Raw genomic sequence first — 20955 nt, 5'->3', positions numbered from 1 at the left:
CAATGTTGTATTAGGATTTTTCCATCTATGTTCATAAGTATGATTGGTCTATAATTATCTAGTTCTCTACTTATCTAATTTTGGTGTCAAGATTAAATCAGTTTTATAAAAGAAGTTGGGTATTTTTTTAATCTCTTTTTCTGTTCGTTGAAACTGGTTTGAAGGATTGTCTCTTTATTGAGGCTTAGAGAAAATTTACTGGTAAAATTATGTTATGACTCTGACCTCATCTTCTTCCCCCGAGCCCCTCTGCTCCCTCTACTCCAGTCTCACTGGCACCTCTTCCTAGACTTGAAATATGCTAGCATTAGGGTTCTGATGTGGTTCTTTCCTCTGCCTGGAATATTCTTTCCCCAGATATCAGCTATATGCTCCCCTCTTGAAACTGCCTTTTCAGGGAAACCTACGTAATCTTCAATTTAAATGTCAGGATGACCACTCCCTACCCGCCCAGCCCCGACCCCCAGCATTTCTGCCCCCATTACCATGTTTGATTTTTTCCATAGTATAATCAGCTCTAATATACATTCTAATTTACTTATTACTGTTTTTGTTGTCTACCATAACCAGAATTTCTACTTTATAAAGACAATATTTTTGTTGTTCTTTTGTTTTGCTCACTGGTGAGCCTGAGTGCCTAGAACAGTGTCTGATACACAGGGGGACCTCAATAGATGTTTGCCGACTGACTTAATGACTTCTTGTAGGGGTGGGGCTAGTGACTTACACAGGAACAGAGGGGATGGCATTTTTTAATTACTAATTTAATTCCTTAAATAGTTATTGTTTTAGAAACAATTTAAGTTTCTTTTTCTTCTTAATTCAGTTTTTCCATGATATTACCCATTCCTCTAAGTTGTAAAATGTATTCATGTGTTGTTCATATTGATTTCATAAGACTTTAAAAATCTCTTATATGTATATGCTTTAGATAGTAGAGACTTGTTAGTTATTTTTGGTTGTCTTAGTTACCTAGTGCTACTTCAACAGAAATACCACAAGTGGATGGCTTCAGCAAACAGAAATTTATTCTCTCACAGTCTAGTAGGCTAGAAGTCCAAATTCAGGGTGTCAGCTCCAGGGGAAAGTTTTCTGTCTCTGTTGGCTCTGGAAGAAGGTCCCTGTTATCAATCTTCCCCTGGTCTAAGAGCTTCTCAGACACAGGGACCCAGGGATCAAAGGATGCATTCTGCTCCCTGTGCTGCTTTCTTGGTGGTATGAGGTCCCCATGTCTCTCTGCTCACTTCTCTGTTTTATATCTCAAAAGAGGTTGGCTTAAGGAACAATCTAATCTTGTAGATCTCATCAACAAAACTGCCAATAATCCCATCTGATTAACATCATAGTGATAGGATTTACAGCACACAGGAAAATCACATCAGATGACAAAATGGTGGACAATCACACAATTCTGGGAATCATGGCCTAGCCAAATTGATATGCATATTTTGGGGGACACAATTAAATCCATGACATTGGTGATGGGAAAAATTACACCAAATGTCGGCTTCCAAGGAATGGCTCATGGATTTGAACTTCTGATCCTTCAGTTAGCAGCCAAGCTCTTAACCACTGTGCCACCAGGGCTCCGGAAGTTTCTGTAGGTACATATAAATACAAATATGTGGGAGCAGGCACATATATTCACTGAACACACAAATATGGATAATCTTCAGACATAACCAAACACCTTCCAACACTGGTTTTCTGGATTTGAAAGCTTAGGAACAACTCAGTCAACTGGCATAACATAGTTCAGAAAAATCATGATCTGCATCCTAGTGAAGTGAGTAGCATGGAGTCTTAAAAGTTGCAAGTAGCCATCTAAGACACATCTATGGATCTCAACTTGCCAGGAGCAAAACAGTGACAAGATAACCAAAGGCACAGTGAATAAACAAGTCTACAAGATCCACAATCTCATCTACCCTGAGACCAGAAGAAATAGACGGTACCTGGCTACCACCACTGACGGTTCTGACAGAGACCACAATAATTGATCCTTGATAGAATGGGAGAAAAACGTGGAGCAGAACTCAAACTCTTATTAAAAAAAAAAAGCTAGACGAGCTGGAAAAATAGAGAACAGAAAACCCCCTGAGATTATCACCCTGAGACTCTCTTTAATCCTAGAACCGAGCCTATAATCACCTTCTAGTGAAATAGCAGAGTGGCACACAAAATAAAGGATATTACCTGTAAAACTGGTAAAACTATCAGTATGAGAACTGAAAGTCAACAATTTCTCAAAAGCAAAGAAGAGAAGATAAGGGGGCAGGGAAACTAGAGTACTGGAAAGTGAACAAACAGAACACAAAGAGAATGTTAACACATTTTGATAAATGTAACTAATGTCAATGAACAATTTCTGCTGAAGTTGTCAAATAAGAACCTGACTTGCTATGTAAATTTTCATCAAAAACTCAATAAAATATTATTTTTAAAAATAATCTCTTATATGTAGTCATATTTTATTTTTCATTTCTGATACTGTCTTTTAGAACTTTGTTCCTCTCTCTCTCTGTCTCTCTTTTCTTTATCAACCTTACTCAGAGTAACCTATTTTGTGACTATTTTCAAGGAATCATCTTCTAGTTTGCTCATTATCTTTAATTTTCTCTATTTTATTAATTTATGCTTTGATATGATCTATATTATTATTTCTTTTCTTCTTTTGGTTTATGCTATTTTTCTTTTTGTAGCTTCTTGAGTTAACCCTTAACTCATTTATTTTTAATTTTTTTGTTTTCAAAGTACTTTTAATAACATAATGAATCCCTTGTTCCACTTATGCTACATCCCACAAATGTTAAGGTATAGTTCCATTTGTTGTCATTGAGTTCTAAATATTTTATAATTTCCATCGTGCTTTCCTCTTAAATCCATTAGTTATTTAAGTTTTTACTTTCCAAATATGTATTGCTTTTCATGCTATCTTTTACTGCAGTTGTTGTTAGCTGCCTTTGAGTTTGTTCTGACCCATGGCGACCTTATGTATAATAGAATGAAACTCTGCCTGGTCCTATGCCATCTTCATGATCTTAGGTATGTTTGAGTCTATTGTTATGCCTATTGTGTCAATCCATCTCACTGAGGATTTCCCTCATTTTTGCTGACCCTCCATTTTACCAAACATGATGTCCTTTTCTAGTGATTGGTCTTTCCTGATGACATGTCCAAACTAAAGTGACCCAAAGTCTCACTATCCTTGCTTCTAAGGAGCATTCTTGTTGTATTTCTTATAACGCTGATTCTTTTTGTTATTTTGGAAGTTCATAGCATACTCAGTATTTTCACTGACAGCGCAATTTGATGTGTAAATTCTCCTTCAGCTATTCCTTTTCATTGTCCAGCTTTTGCATGCATATGAGGTGACTGAGAAGACCACGACTTCAGTCAGGCACACCTTAGTCATGAAAGTGACTACATTGCTTTTTAGAAGTCTTTTGCAGTAAACTTGTCTGATGCAATATGTCGTTTGATTTCTTTACGCTGCTTCCATTGATGTTAATTGTTGATCCAAATAGAATTAAATCCTTGTCATTTTCAATCTTTTCTCCATTTACCATGATGTTGTTTATTGGTTCAGTTGTGAGGATTTTTGCTTTCTTTACACTGAGGTATAATCCTCACTAAAGGTTGTAGTTTTTGATCTTCATCATTACGTGCTTCAAGTCGTCTTTATTTTCTGAAAGCAAGGTTTTGCCATCTGCATATCACAGGTTGGTAATGAGTCTTCCTCCAATCACATTTTTCGTCATATAGCCCAGTTCATGAATTGTTTGTTCAGCATACAGATTGAAATAAGTAAGGTGGATGGATACAACTCTGTCCAATTTAAACTTTTCCAATTTAAACCATGAAGTATCCCCTTGTTCTGTTTGAAAGACTGCTTCTTGATCCATGTACAGGTTCATATGAGCACAGTTAAGTATTTTGGAATTCCCATTCTTTGTAATGTTATCCATAATTGTTTATGAACCACACGGTCCAATGTTTTCATGTAGTCCATAAAACTCAGGTAAATGTCTTTCTGGTATGCTCTGGTTTAGGCCAAGACACACTTGACATCAGATATGATATACCTTGTTCCACACCCTCTTCTCAATCCAGCTTGAACTTCTGGCAATTCCCTGTTGATGTATGGCTGCAGTAATTTTTCAATTATCTTCAACAAAATTTTGCTAGTATGTGATATTAATGATATTATTCGATAATTTCCACATTGTATTTGATCACCTTTCTTTGGAAGGGCTTGAATATGGATCTTTTCCAGTCAGTTGGCCAGATTGCTGTCTTACAAATTTCTTGACATAGACAAGTACTTGTAGAGTTGTATCCATTTGTTGAAGCATCTCAATTGGTATTCCATCAATTCTTGGAGCTTTATTTTTTTGCCAATACTTTCAGTGTAGCTTGAACTTCTTTCTTCAGTACCAGAAGATCTTGATCATATGTTACCTCCTGAAATGGTTCAATGTCAAACAAATCTTTTTTGGTACAGTGACTCTGTATTTCTTCCATCTTCTTTTGATGCTTCCTATGTCATTCAATTTTTTTTGTCCATAGGAACTTTCATTAATGGAACACAAGGCTTGAATTTTCTCTTCAGTTTTTTCAGCTTGAGAAATGCTGAGCGAGTTCTTCCCTTTTGGTTTTCTAACCTCAATGCTTTGCACATTTCATCATAATACTTTACTTTATCATCTTTAGCCACCCTTTGAAATTTTCTTTTCAGTTTTTTTTTTTTTTTTTAACTTCATCATTTCTTCTGTTTGGGAATTTCTTTCTAGTCTTAGTCTGGAAGCTCCACTGAAATCTGTCCACCATGGACCACCCTGCTGGATGTAACATACTGGTGACAAGGCTTCTAGCAACACATAAGCCACCACAGTATGGGAAACTGACAGACAATTTTTCTACTGATTTCTAATTTATTTGTATTGTGTTCAGAGATGATATATTGTATGTTATGAGTGATTAGAAGTTTCTTAAGAATTACTTTATGTTCTGGTACTTATTCAAATTTTGTTAATGTTCCCTCATGCATCTAAGAGCAGGTGCTTTATAGATCAACCTGATTAATTCTGTTACTCCTGTCTTTTACTTCTTTATTAATCTGGGGTCTTGTTATTTAAAATTTATAGTTGACAAGAGAAAAATCTGCTACAATATATTTTGTCATTTTCTTCTTTAGTTCTGTCAGTTATTGCCTCATATGTTTCTAGGAGATTCTGTTAAGTGCATCTAAGCTCTTGATTGTTAAGTATTTTTGAGTGTTCCATTTACTATTGGTTAGCGCCCTTCTTATCTCCATGAATGTTTTTCCTTCTGTTCTCTTTGATATTAATGTTTCCAAACAAATTTTATTTTGGTCAGTTTTTTGTTTTTTTTTTTTTTTTTTTTTGCTATATCTATGTTGATCCACATATTTTCAATTTTCTCTATCATTTAGGTTTTTTTTTAATGTTTGTAATGTCTGTTTTAAATAATCTGTCATCTTTAAAAAATCTATCTAACAATTTATGCTACTTAATTGATTAATCAAGGAACCCTGGTGGAGAAGTGGTTAAGTGCTTGGCTACTAACTGAAAGGTTGCCATTTTGAACCCACCAGCTGCTCCACAGGAGAAGGATGTGGCAGTCTACTTTTGTAAAGATTTCAGTCTTGAAAACCCTATAGGGTAGATCTACTCTGGGGGTCGCTATGAGTCAGAATCAACTTGATGGCAACTTTTTTTTAATTGATTAATCTATTGCAGTTAGAGCCATATTGCAATTTATATCTAGTTTCATTTACTGTTTTCTTTATTATTTTGTTTTTTGGTAACCATACCTTACTTTGTTTTTTCCTCTTTTCCACTTTGAATCTAATAGTGACTTTTCTCTACTTGTTTTTATTCTTTTCCAAACCAAAAAAACCAAACCTGTTGCCACTGAGTCGATTCTGACTCATAGTGACCCTACAGGACAGAGTAGAACTGTCTCATACAGTTTCCAAGGAGTGGCTTGTAGATTCAAACTGCTAACATTTTTGTTAGCAGCCAAACACTTACCACTTACCCACTGTGCCAGCAGGGCTCCAATCAATTACTTTTAAAAGTCTAATGCACATTTTTAACTATAACTTCTTTTAAATCAAGTCTAATTATAAACCTTCATGTTCCACTAAACAATCTTCGTGTTCAGCTAAACCTTAGCATACTTTACCCACTGATTATTTCTCATTGTTCTTATTTTTATAATGTACTATATTACAATAACCAAAAACCAAACCCACTGCTGTCGGGTTGAGTCTGACTCATAGCGACCTTGCAGGACAGAGTAGAACTACCCCATAGAGTTTCCAAAGAGTGGCTGGTGAATTTGAACTGCCAAAGATTTTTGGTTAGCCACTGAGTTCTTAACCACTGTGTCACCAGGGCTCCAGTGACCCTATAGTCCATATTATTATCATAAAATTCCTACTATCGTAATATTTACCCTCAAACATTGATTAGAATGATCAATTTTTGTGCTAGTCATTATTTCTTTTATCCCAATCTGCATCTATATGTACTTTTATTTTTCCTGAAAATATTCATTTGTTTTGTTTTGTTTTTTCTGTGAAACTCTATAGGTGGAAATTTTCCTTTTATATTTGTGTGTATCATCAAGCTGTTATTTTACCCTAACTCCTGCATGAAAGTTTGGGTGGATATGGAATTATAGATTGATGATTATTTTCCTGAGGCATTTTCTTCAAATGCTCTTGTATTCTGGCATCTAGTGTTGCTAAAGTGTACTATCATTTAGTTGTCTTTCCATTGTAGTTAAGGTGACTTTTCTGTCTGATACCTTTTAAGATTTTTCTTTATCCTTGAACTTCTGAAGGTTTGTTTGGGTGTGAATTTATTTTCATTCACATTGCTTGACAATTAGAAGAGTCAATATTGTTAAGAAGTGGCATCTTAACATTATTGAGATGTCTAATCCATGAACATGGGATGTCTCTCCATTAATGTAGTTCTTTGATTTTTTATCAGTTTTGTAGTATTCTCCACATAGATTCTGTACATATTTTGTTAGATTTATAGCTAAGCATTTGTTTTTTTTTTTTTTTTTGGTGCTATTGCTAATGTTATTGTGATTTAAATTCTAACTTCAATCATCTACTGATGATATAAAAGAAAGCAATTAACTTTTGCATAAAGAAAGCAATTGACTTCTGCATATTTAGCTTGTATCTTGTGAACTTGCTCTAATCATATGTTAGTTCCAAGAGCTTTTTTGTCAATTCATTGGGATTTTCTACATTGTCAATGATATTATCTATGAATAAAAACAGTTTTATTGCTTCCTTCTCAATTGGTGTGACTTTTATTTCCTTCCCTTGGCCTATTGCCCTAGCTAGTACTTCCAGAATGATTTGAATAAGAGTGGTGAGATGGAAATTTTTTGCCTCGTTCCTGATCTTCAGGGAAATGTGTCCAGTTTCTCAACAGTAGGTATGTTAGCTATAGGTTTCTTGTAGCAGTTCTTTACTAAACTGAGGAAGTCTACCTTTATTCCCAATTTTCTGAGAGTTTTTATCATGAATGGGTGTTGGATTTTGACAAATGCTTTTTCTGATCAGTTGATATAATTTTTCTTCTTCAATAATGGTTTACATTAATTGATTATTAAATGTTAAATCAGCCTTGCATACTTGGAATTAATCTCACTTGACTGTGTCGTATAATTCTTTTCATACATTGTTGAATTTGATTTCTTAATATTTGTTTAGGATTTCTCCATCTATTTTATGAGAAATATTAGTCTATAGTTCTCCTCTCTTGTAATGTCTTTATGATATTTTGGCCTCTTAGAGTGTCTTAGGAAGTGGTCCTTCTACTTCTATTTTCTGGACAATTTGTATTATTTCTCCCTTAAAATTTCAGTAGATTTTACCAGGAAAACCACCTTGGCCTATTTCTTTATTTTTGGAAGATTATTAATTATTGATTTTATTTATTTAAAATATATAAAACCTGTTGCTGTTGAGTTGATTCCAACTCATAGCGACCCTATAGGACAGAATAGAACTGCCCTGTAGAGTTTCCAAGGAGTGGCTGGTGGATTCCAACTGCTGACCTTTTTGTTAGCAGCCAAGCTCATAGCCACTGTGCCACCAGGGTTCCATTTGTAATATAGGCCTATTCATATTATCTATTTGTGTGAGTTTCATAGTTTGTGTCTTTCAAGAAATTGGTCCATTTGATCTACTTTATCAAATGTGTGGCCATAGAGTTGTTTGATGAATTCCTTTAATATCCTTTCAATGTCCATGAAATCAATAGTGATGCTCTTCTTTCATTTATAATAATGGCAATTTCTGTCTTCTCTCTTTTTTTGTTTAGCCTCACTGCAGGTTTATCAATTTAATTGATCCTTTTGAACAATCAGCTTTTGATTTCATCAGTTTCCTCTATTGTTTTTCTGTGTTCAGTTATATTGATCTGCTGTAATTTTTATTATTTTCTTTTTTCTGCTTGCTTTAGGCTCAAATTGCTCTTATTTTTCTGGTTTCCTAAGTTGGAAGCTTTACTTATTAAATTTAGATATTTCTTTTTTTCTAATACATGCATTTACTGAAATAAATTTCCCTATAAGCACTGCTTGTAGTTTCATTTTCATTGAGTTCAAAATATTTTTTCTTGGACTCGTGTGTTATTTAGAAGTGTGTTGCTTAGCATCTATACATTTGGTGGTTTTCCAGCTGTCTTTCTGTTACCGATTTCTAGTTTAGTTTCCTTGTGGTCTAAGAACAAACTTTTTATGGTTTCTATTCTTTTAAATTTGTTTAAGGTCTATTTTATGGCTCAGAATGTGGTCTGTCTTGGTGAATGTTCCATGTGAGCTTGTAAAGTATATTAAGAATGTGTATTTTGCTGTTATTGAATGGAGCATTCCATAAATATCAATTAGATCCAGTTGTTTGATAGTATTGTTCAGATCAACTATATATTTACTGATAATTTGCCTGTTTTATCTACAAATTATAAGAAAGGGATGTCGAGGTCTCCATATATAGTGGAGTTGTCTATTTTTCTTTTTCCCATGCAGTTCTATCAGTATTTACCCTGTGTGTTTCGATGCTGTAATTTTAGGTGCACATATTTTAAGCATTGTTATGTTTTCTTGTTGAATTGACTGCTTATCATTATGTAATGCCTCTTTTTATCCCTAATAATTTTTGTTGTTCTGAAGTCTGCTTTGTCTGAAAATTTGATTTAGTGTTTGCATGGTATATGTTTCTCCATTCTTTAATTTTGACTGGATTGAATCTTTCATATATAAATTTTTTTTTTGTAGGCAATATTTGGTTGGGTTTTGTTATTTTATCCACTCTTAAAATCTCAGTCTTTTAATGATTGTATTGGGACTGTTTACAATTAAATGACTATCAATATATTTGGATTAATTAATATCTACCAGGTTTGTAACTTTTTTACATTCATTATAGTTTTTCTTCATTTCTTTTTTCCCCTCTTCTTCTGTCTTCTCTGGTTTCAATGGAGCATTTTCAATTGTATTTCTTTTCTTAACGTATCAATTATAAATCTTTTAAAAATGCTTTCAGTGTTTGCTGTAGAGTTTACAATATAAAATTTAACATATTTAAGTCCATCTTCCAATAACAATGTACTGCTTTATGTATAGTATAGGTACCTTAGAACAGAGTATTACCAGTGCCTTAGAACAGAGAATTACCAGCCTTTCTGACATTTTTATCATTCATTTTTTACTTATCCCTCTGCTATAATCATCAAATACATTATTGCTACTATTACTTTACATAGTTGTCTTTTAGATAAATTAAGAATAAGAAAAATAAGATATTTAATTTTATCTTTATTTATTTTTCTCTAAGCTATTTTTCTTTATGTACACCTGAATTTCTGATCTATATCATTTATCTTATCCCTGAAGAACTTAAAAAAAATAATTTCTGCAGGATATGACTGAATATAGAGGTTTAGATTTGTGGGATTTTTTTCTTTGACAATTTAAATGTTTTATCACATTCTCTTTTTCCTTGCATGGTGTCTATCAAAAAGTTTGCTATAATTCTTATTCTTGATCCTTTATAGGTAAGGTGTTTTACTCCACTGACTTCTTTCAATAATTTTTCTTTTTTATTGATTTTTTTAAGTTTAAATATGACATACCTAGGTGTCATTTTTAAAAATATATTTATTCTGCTTAGCGTTCTTGGCATTTCCTAAGTTTGTGGTTTGGTGTCAGCATTAATTTTCAAAACTTCTCAGCCATGATTGCTTCAAATACATCTTCTGATCTATTCTTTCTTTTCTTTATGGTATTCCAAACACACATATATAACATCTTTTGAAATTATCTCACATTTCTATTCTGCTTTTTAAATTGTTTTTTCTATTATTATTTTTATTGTTGTTTCTATAGATCTATATTCAAACTCAATGATTCTTACCTCAGCTGTGTCCAATCTACTGATAAACCCATCAAAATCATCCTTCCTTTCTGTCACAGTGTTTTTGATTTCTAGAATTTCCTTTTGGTTATTTCTTAGAGTGTTCATTCTCTTTTTACCCTTCTGTGTTTGTATGACATCTACTTTTTCCACTAGACCTCTTAACATATTAACCATGGTTACTTTAAATTCCTTGTCTGACAATTAATTCTAAAGTCTGTGCCTTATCTGATTCTGGTTCTCATGCTTGCTCTATTTCTTCAGGTTGTTTTTCTTGCTTTTTAGCATATTTTGTAATTTTTTGTTGAAAGTCAGACATGATACATTTTTTTAATAGGAACTGAAGTAAATAGGCCTTTAGTGTGAGATTTTATGTTAATTTGGCTAGGAGTTGGGCTGTGTTTAATGTTTACTGTAGTTGTAGATGACAGGGGCCTCAAATTCCTCTACTGTCCTTGTTTTTGTCTTCTCTGTTGTCTTTGGACTTCCCTAATAATGCCACCTAAGATAGAGTCTGTGCCTTTTAGGCTTATTTGATTGTAATTCACTTTTATTCAACTAGATAGCTGTGATAAAGTTTGGGAGAGGGGACTCATTCTATAAACTTATGATTAAATCTCAGTCTGTAAGTGTGTCCCTAGGCTGCAATCTTCATAAGTGTTTCTCAGCTCCAAATCAAACCAATTTCCAACCAGTTGATTCTGGCTCATGATGATTCCATGTGAGTCAGAGTAGAACTGTGCTATGTAAGGTTTTCAAAGGCTGTTATTTTTCAGAAGTAGATTGCCAGGCCATTCTTCCAAGGTGCCTCTAAGTGCATGCAAACTGTCAACCTTTTGGTTATTAGGTGAGCACTTAAACATTTGTGCCACACAGAGACTCCTCCACTTCCCCTCAAATGAGACAGAAAGGCTAAAGGTAGAGTATCAGTAATATCCTTCCCAAAGGTAGGATATGTCTCTAATAAACTCTTTTTTTTTTGTCCTGGAGAGTAGGTCTTATTTATGGAAAACCCTCTGGGTGAAATTCACAATGATTAATCTTCTCTGCCAGATCCACCAGGGGACCTCTCTAGGTTCTTTACCATGAGTACCTGGTGGGGTTCCTGGAGGTCAAACCCATGAAAGTGTGGGGGCCTCTGTTAGACTGCAGTCCCATGGAACTTCTCATTCTCACACTAGTCTACACTCAGTCTCCAACAATTCATTGAAATTACCATTTAAGTGTTCTTACCAGTTTATGACTCTAGTGTTTTCTGCTCCAGGAAAGCAGATCTCGGTTGCTGTGACTTTCTGTATACATCTATCTCTCCAGATTTTAAAATGTCACTTTGCCTGGTAACCACAGTTCTCTGATGAGTCCAAGAAAATCAGCTAATTTTCTGTTTGTTCGGCTTTCTCACTTTAAGGACAAGAGTGATGACTTCAAAGGTTTTTACATATCAGAGCTGAGAATTTTAAGTTATTTTTAAATTAATTTATTACTCTAGAAAGTATTGGTCTCACCATTTTTTCATGTTCCTTGCAGGTGTATAAAGTTCCAATTAGTCACCAATTTCAATTAGCAAGTTTATTTGTTATTCCTATCCTTGTGAGGGGATATTATTTGTTCCTTTTACCCCATTAGAATCATTTTGTATGAAGAACACTAAAATAAAAATATGTGTCAACTTGGCTAGGCCATGATTCCCAGTATTGTGTGGTTGTTCTCCATTTTGTGATCTGATTATCCTCCATTTTGTAATGTGTAGTTTGGCCAGGTTGGCAACTGTCAGATCAATAGCATTGGCATTTTGTTGCTGTTTTTCTAAATCTAGCCCACAGAGTTGTTTATCTTGTTTTGAGGTATAGCTTTTTAGTTAACATCTTTAACATATTTTATCAATCTATCATTACTATGTACTGTAACAGGAAGAGATGATAGATTTAAAACATGAATTCATTGGAATTAAAACTCTGAAGTGTATTTTAACCTTAACTTTGACTTTTGGATATTATAACATAAATAATCATATACATACAACACACTTAACCCTATTATACCATTATTTTCTACGGTAGATAAAATGATCTCTTTAAATTGTACTATGGAAATTTAAAAAAAATACAGCATAATCTACTCAACATTACCTTCCTCAGTTAAAAAGAATTTAGAACCATTTTGTCTTACAAACTATCTTCAAATTAATATGTCATCAGAAATCCAACTTCTCAGTATTAGTAATGTCAAAGCTTTTCTATGACATTTTGAAACTGTAACAGTGTAAAGAGTATTTCTACCATTTTAAGTTATTTAAATGACTGACAGAATTTATTGTCAATCCTTTTTGAAAATGAAAGGCAAAAACAGGCAATTTTATACTTGTTAAAATGCTAATAATATGTCAGATACAAATACAAAGAAAGCAAATAACTTATATGGTATTCTTCAAATCTTTTGGACTTAGGTCATTGTCATGGATTGAATTGTGCCCCCCCCAAAATATGTGTCAACTTGGCTAGGCCATGATTGTCAGTATTGTGTGGTTGTCTTCCATTCTGTGATTTGATTATCCTCCATTTTGTGAAGTATTGCAAATCCTAGCCTCTATGACTGTGGTTATGGCCACATTTGGGAGTGAGCAGTCTGCTTTGTCTATGAGGCAGGATTAGGTCATGTTAATGAGGCTTAGTTTATATTTATCATGTTAATTAGGTAGGATTAGGGAGGTATGTATCTTGAGTCACCACCCTTCACCGCCTTACAAGAGACAGAAACAGAAAGAAGTGAGCAGAGGGGGAGGGATCTGGCTAACACCAAGAAAAAAGAGTCCAGAGTGGTGTATGTCCTTTGGACCCAGGATCCCTGTGCTAAGAATCTCCTAAACTGAGGGGAAGATTGATGCCAAGAAATATGCAGAGCTCCAAGGAACACTGGGCCCACAGATGTTGAAAGGTGACAAGGACCTTCCCCCAGAGCCCACAGAGAGAGAAAGCCTTCCCCTAGGGCTGGTGCCCTAAATTCAGACTTATAGCCTCCAAAACTGTGAGAGAACAAATTTTTGTTTGTTAAAGCCATACATTTGTAGTATTTCTATCATAGCAGCATTAAATAACTAAGACAGAATTTTGTACCAGGAGCAGATTGCTACTCTAACAGATACATAAAGTGTGGAAGTGATTTTGGAATTGGATAATGTGTAGAGGCTGGAAAGGTTTTAAGGTGGCTAATAGTAGAAGCTTAGATTGCCTTGAAGAGATTGTTGGTGGAATTATGGACATCAAAGGCAATTCTGGTGAAGGCTCCGAAGGAAGTGAGGAGAGCTGTAATACCGGAGATAGCACAAATGGTGAGAAGAAGTGGCAGAGAAATGGTGGCAGCAGAACCAGGAGACTGGTTGTGAAATGGCACAGGAGCCATGCCACGGAGTGACAGAGCTGAGTGACTTTGGGCATGAGACTTCCTGACACAGTGGGGTGCCTCTAGGCACTTGTTGACAAAGCTAGGCTTGCTGCTCCACAGAGCAAGAGAGCTGAGTGCCTTCAGGCCGAGGCTTACTAATGAAGTGCTATGCCTCTGTATGCTTACCAGTGGAGCTAAAGAGCTTTGTAACACTTGCCTGAGCAGGGCAGAACTGCTCCATTTTATGAGGCCTGAAGAGCTGAAGGGCCGAGAAGCCAAGGAACCAGGAAGCAGAAACTGAAGAGAGAAGGATCACAGGAGTCAGAGCTGCCTCAGTCTCAAAGGGCAGGGCCATGACCTCTGGGGTCTTGAAGGCTGGGGCCATGGACTCTAGGATTTCAAAGAGTAGGGCCATGGCCTCCTAGTTTTCAGGGTCAGATCTTCACCAAGTTGGTTCCAGAGTGAGGGGCTGCCTTTCACAAGTGCCAGGGGATGGTCCAGATCTACTGCCCAAAGCTGAGGTGGCAGGGCTGTCATGCCCAAGGGACAGAAGAATGGGGACTACCGGGGCCAAGGGTGTGGGGTTATTACTCAGCTGGACTAGGAGCATGGGGATGCCCAAAGCAAAGGGAGCACAGTTACTGTCCCAGTGGGCCTGGAAGGCTAAGTTGAAGCCCAAGCTGAGGGACTTCCATCCAGAATCCAGAGGATATGGCCAATACCCAGAGTCTGGAGGGCAGGGCCATTGCCTAGATGGTCTCAGAAAACAGAAGATTATTTTCAAGCCTTGAGAGCTAATGTAAATTGTTCTGCTGGGTGTTTTACTTGTTTAGTGCCTGCTATTCCCTTTTTCCTTCCAATTTCTCCCATTTGTAATGGAAATATCTACGTAGTGCCTGTTCCACCATTGTACTTTGGAAGCAGATAGCTTGCATTCTAGATGTCACAGGTTCACAGATGTAGAGGAATTTTGCCCTAGGATGGAATTTGGACTTGGAGTTATTTAAGATTTTTTAGGATGATATAATGGGGTGAAAGTGTTTTACATATAGCAATGACACGAATTTTGGGGGGGGGGGGCAAAGAGTGGAATGTTATGGATTGAATTGTGTCCCCCAAAAATATGTGTTGACTTGGCTAAGCCATGATTCCTAGTATTGTGTGGTTGTCTTACATTTTGTGATCTGATTATCCTCCATTTTGTGATGTGTTGTAAATCCCAGCCTGTATGCCCATGGTTATGGTCCCATTTGGGAGTGAGCTGTCTTTTATGTTAATGAAGCAGAATTAAGTCATGTTAATGAAGATTGGGTTATGTTTGTTATGTTAATGAGTTAGGTTAGGATGGGATGTGTCTTGAGTCACTGCCCTTCAACATCCTACAAGAGATAAAAGCAGAGAGAAGTGAGCAGAGAGGGAGGGATCTGACTATCACTAGGAAGAGCAGGAGTGGAGTGAATTCTTTGAATCCATGGTCCTTGTACTGAGAACCTCCTACACCCAGGGGAAGATTGATGCCAAGACACATGTAGACCTCCAAGGAATGCTGGACCCACAGATGTTGAAAGGAGAAAAGGAGCACCCTTCAGAGCCAATAGAAAGCAAAAGCCTTCCCCTAGAGCTGGCATCCTGAATTTGGACTTCAAGCCCCCTAAATTCTGAGAGAATGAATTTCTGTTTGTTAAAGCCATTTACTTGTGACATTTCTGTTATAGCAGCACTAGATAACTAAGATAGTCATTTAACTGATTAGAAAATACATAATAATAAGTTCCCCTGTGTAAAATTAACTTAGCATTATGAGTCTTTAAATAGCTAGTAAATTTTTCAATTTTCCAAATAGTGTAGGTATTTTCATTTCCAGATTCATGGTCCAAAGAAGTGGCTGGGAGGAGCCAAACTTGGAAGCTATATAAACTGTTTTTAAAAATAATTCTTCTAGACAGTCCGAGATGGAGGCTTAGTCACACACATCATGCTTTCCCCCTACAGCAAAGAACTGAGAAACCAAGTGAAACAGATACAGATGACAATCTGGGAACCCAGAACAGCAAACAGAAAGATGGAAAATTAGATCGAACAGTGAACAAAGGGAGGAACTGAATGAAAACAGCAAATGAGGAGACTTATGAACTATAGGTGCTCTGCCAGCCAGCCCAGCACAGCATGGCCATCTTGGGACAAAGCGAACAGCATTCCCAGGTGAGGAGAACTGGATGGCAACTTCACAGAATCCCCAAGAGAAGACAGACATACTGTATAGACAAACCCAGGGTGAACCAAGGTGAGCAGAACATGAACTGGATCTAAGGAGGAAAGGTGCAAGAAGGTGGGCAAGAATCCAAGGTATCGAGGTGACCATAGAGCAGGGAGGGAGCCAGAAAATATAGACAGAACTACTCACCAGCAGCAGTCCCTAATAATCTGGGCAGGTGGTGCTGGCAGAGTGGAGGATCCTTGGAGTAGCAGCTAGAGATCCCTCACACAACTGGACTCTGGACTGCCCCTCACACACACGTTTGGTCAAGGCTGAGTCCTGATCAGCAGCTGCAAGCTGAGGGGAGTTCCTAGGTGCCCACACCAGAGACTAGGGGAACATACTCTCCCCCTGCCATTGACCAGTGGTGTTTACCCCTCCTTCCTGCGCGGTGATCCACAACAGGCACTTCTGTGCTGTTGCACCTGCAAATGGAGGTTCAGGCCTGATCTGCCCACACCTGTGCTGCCCCATCCACTAGGCAATCAGGGTCTTCCACTCCTGCTGCCAGATCAGTGACTGGGGGCACGAGACCCCTATCCCCCACCTCCACCCTCCTGCCCATGCAGCGACCAGCAGTGCAAGTTCCCATGCCATTCACACAGTGACCAGTGACTGGTACACCCTTTCATGATCACCTGGCAACTGGCAGCACACACACACACACATTTCCCAATCCAGTGACTGGTGAGAACGCTCTGCTCCCTGTACCCATGCCCTGGTGACTGGGTGGTCAGACACATCACCTCATCAGCAATACCTCTCATATCCTGACAGGTGCCATTTGCACCTCTGCTAAACAATAAACAAGAAATCCTAGTGCCCTCATCTGACAACTGCCCAACTGCAAGGTCACGCATAGCACACCAAAACCATTCTTGCAGGCATTGGCACTTGTGCTGAAACCCCTTGATACCCCACCTGCTACTGAGATGCTAGCAGACCAACCTTACAAGAAATATTAAAGGGAGCCCTTCAGACAGATTAAAAACAACATCAGAGAACAACCGAGATTAAGATACAGGACATTATCACCCAGATACCAAACCAGATAAAGAACTCTCAAAAGTAAAATAAAGCAGCAAAATTGAAAACAGGAAGCCAGAGATGTCAATCTGTAAACGCTGACAACTTCAAAACAAAAATGAGGAATAAATGGTGTAGTTATAGAACTTCCATATGGAAAGGAAGTCCAAGATGATATCAAGATATAACAGACTGCTTTAAACTTATGAAGGTAATGGTAAATTTCAGAGTAACCACAAAGAAAATTAATAAATCTAATCATCAAAATAAAAAAAGAAAAAAAGCAAAAAGATTCAGTAAACACGAAATCAACAACAATGAAGGATGTCTCATCCTTTGTCATCCTCAGAATTGTTGTTATGTTTAAGCCCATTGTTGCAGCCACCGTGTCAGTCTATCTCATTGAAGGTCTTCCTCTTTTTCGCTGACCTACTTTACCAAGCATGATGTTCTTTCCCAGGGACTGGTCCCTGCTGATAACATGTCCAAAGTATTTGAGATGAAGTCTCGCCATCCTTGCCTCTAAGGAGCATTCTGGCTGTATTTCTTCCAAGACAGATTTTTCATTCTTCTGGTGTATGTCCATGGTATATTCAATGTTCTTCACCAACACCATAATTCAAAGGCAGCAATTCTTCTTTGGTCTTCCTTATTTATTGCCCAGACATAACCATAATAAATATTTATACACCCAATGACAGAGCTCCAAAATATATAAAACAAACTCTAACAGAATTGAAAAGACAAATAGACAGTTCTACAATAATAGTAGAAGACTTTAACACATCATTTTCAATTATGGACAGAACAACTAGAAACTCAACAAAGATATAGAAGATCTAAATAACACAATTAACCAATTTGACCTCATAGAGATATACAGAACACACCACCCTACAGCAGTACAGATCACATTCTTTTCCAACGCACATGGATCATTCTCCAGAATAGACCATGTTTTAGGCCACAAAGCAAGCCTCAATAAATTAAAAAACATTGAAATAACACAAAGTATCTTCTCTAATCATAATGCTAAAAAAAAGAGAAATAAATAGTAGAAAGAACAAGGAAAAAGAATAAATATATGCAAACTGAATAAACTTAAAAACTATTGGGTAGTAGAAGAAATTAAACATGAAATAAAATATTCTTAGAATCAAATGAGGATAAAAACACAAAGTACCCAAATCTCTGGAACACAGCAAAAGCAGTGCTCAGAGGAAAATTTATAGCAATAAATGCACACATCAAAAAAGAAGAAAGGGCCAAAATCAGTAGCTTAACCCTACAACTTGTACAGTAAAGGAGCAACAAAAGAAGTCCACAGTCACCGGAAGAAAGGAAATAATAAAGATCCAGAGCTGAAATAAATGAAATAAAAAACAGAAAAACAATGGAAAGAATCAACAATATTAGAAGTTAGTTATTTGAGTGGATCAATAAAATTGGCAAACTACTGGCCAAATTTACAGAGGAAAAAAATGAGAAGATGCAAATAACCAAAATAAGAGATGAGATGGGGAACATTACAACAGAACCAACTGAGATAAAAAGGATCATAATAGAACATTATGAAAAATTGTACTTCAACAAATTTGAAAAACTAGAGGAAATGGAAAAGTTTCTAGAAACACACTACTTACCTAAACTAACACAAACAGAAGTAGAAAATTTGAACAGATCAATAACAAAAGAAGAAATTGAAGATGTTATTAAAAAAAAAAAAAATCCCAACCAAAAATATGCCCCTGCCCAGATAGCTTCACTGAAGAATTCTACCAAACATTCAAAGAAGAGTTGGCAGAAATTCTATTCAAACTATTCCAGAACATAGAAAATGAAGGAATACTTCCTAACTCATTCTATGAAGCCAGCATAACCCTGGTACTAAAGCCAAGCAAAGACACCACTAAAAAAGAAAACTACAGATCAATGTTTCTCATTAATATAGATGTAAAAATTCTTAACAAAATTCTAGCCAACAGAATTCAACAGCATATAAAAAATGTGATATATCATAATTGAGTGGGATTCATACCAGGGATGCAAGGATGGTTCAACATTAGAAAATCAAACAAGGTAATTCACCAGATAAATAAAACAAGGAAAACAATCACATGATCATCCCAGTTGACACAGAAAAGGCATTTGATAAAATCAAACACCATTTCCTGATAAAATCTTTCAGTAAAATAGGAATAAATGGGACATTTCTCAACATAATCAAGGGCATATATACAAAACCAATAGCCAACATTATTCTCAACAGAGAAACATTAAGACTATTCTCCCTGAGAACGGAAACAAGACAAGGATGCCCTTTATCACCACTCTTATTCAATATTGTACTGGAAGTCCTAGCTAGAGCAATAAGGCAAGAAAAGGAAATAAGGGTACCCAAATTGGAAAAGGAGAAGTAAAACTAACCTTATTTGCAGAAATCATGATCCTATACATAGAAAACCCCAAAGACTCCACAAGAAAGTTACTGGAACTAATAGAAGGATTCAGTAAACTGGCAAGATCAACACAAAAATTTCCAGTTGAGTTCCTCTACACTAACAAGGAAGACTCTGAAAAGGAGCTCAAAAAAATACCATTTACAATAGCCCCCCCACCCAAGGATAAAATACCCAGGAATAAATCTAACCAGGGACATAAAAGACTTATACAAGGAAAATAAAACACTTCTGCAAGAAACAAAAAGAGCGCTACATAAGTGGAAAAACATTCCATGCTCATGGATTGGAAGACTTAAAATTGTGAAAATGTTAATACTACCAAAAGCGATATATAGATATAATGCAATCCTAATCCAGATCCCAACAACATTCTTTAATGAAATGGAAAAACTAATCTCCACCTTTACATGGAAAGGAAGGCGGCCCCAAAGAGCTAAAGCAATATTGAAGAACAAAGTAGGAGACCTCTCACTTCCCAATCTCAAAATTGACTATACAGCCAGGGTAATCAAAACACCCTGCTACTGGTTCAATGACAGACGTATAGATCAATGGAATAGAATTGAGAACATGGAAGTTAATCCATCCATCTATGGGCAGCTGATCTTCAATAAAGGGTCATAGTCCATTCAATGAGGAAGAAATCGTCTCTTTAACAAATGATGTTGGCAAAACTGGATATCCATATGCAAAAAAATGAATCAGGATCCATACCTCACACCATGCACAAAAACTAACTCAAAATGAATCAAAGACCTAAATGTTAAAGCCAAAACTATAAAGTTCCTGGAACAAAACATAGGGTCAAAACTAGGGGATCTAATTTCCAGCATAAATAGCCTCTCAAACAAAACTAAAAATGCGCAAATGACAGACAATAAGTTAGATAACTGGAGCCTCCTAAAAATTGAAAACTTAAGCTCATCAAAAGACTTTACTAATAGGTAAAAAGAGAAGCTACAGACTGGGAAAAAAATACCTGGCAATGATATATCCGATAAGTGTCTAGTCTCTAAAATATAAAGAAAACTTCAACACCTCAAGAACAAAAAGACAAATAATACAAAAAAAAAAAAAAAGGACATGAACAGATGCTTCACCAAAGAAGACATTCAGGCAGCCAACAAATACATGAAAGATGCTCACGATCATTAACCATTAGAGTGATGCAAATAAAAACGACAATGAGATGCCATCTCACCCCTCCAAAAATGGCAACCATCAAAAACACAGAAAACAACAAATGCTGGCAAGGTTGTTGGGGGACTCAAACCCTTATACGTTGCTAGTGGGATTGTACAATGGTAAAACCACTGTGAAAAACAGTATGGCGCTTCCTCAAAGGTCTAGAAATAGAA

Source organism: Trichechus manatus, unplaced genomic scaffold, assembly GCF_000243295.1.
Source record: "Trichechus manatus latirostris isolate Lorelei unplaced genomic scaffold, TriManLat1.0 scaffold00052, whole genome shotgun sequence".
Taxonomy (NCBI): Eukaryota; Metazoa; Chordata; class Mammalia; order Sirenia; family Trichechidae; genus Trichechus; species Trichechus manatus.
This window is presented reverse-complemented; position numbering follows the sequence as displayed.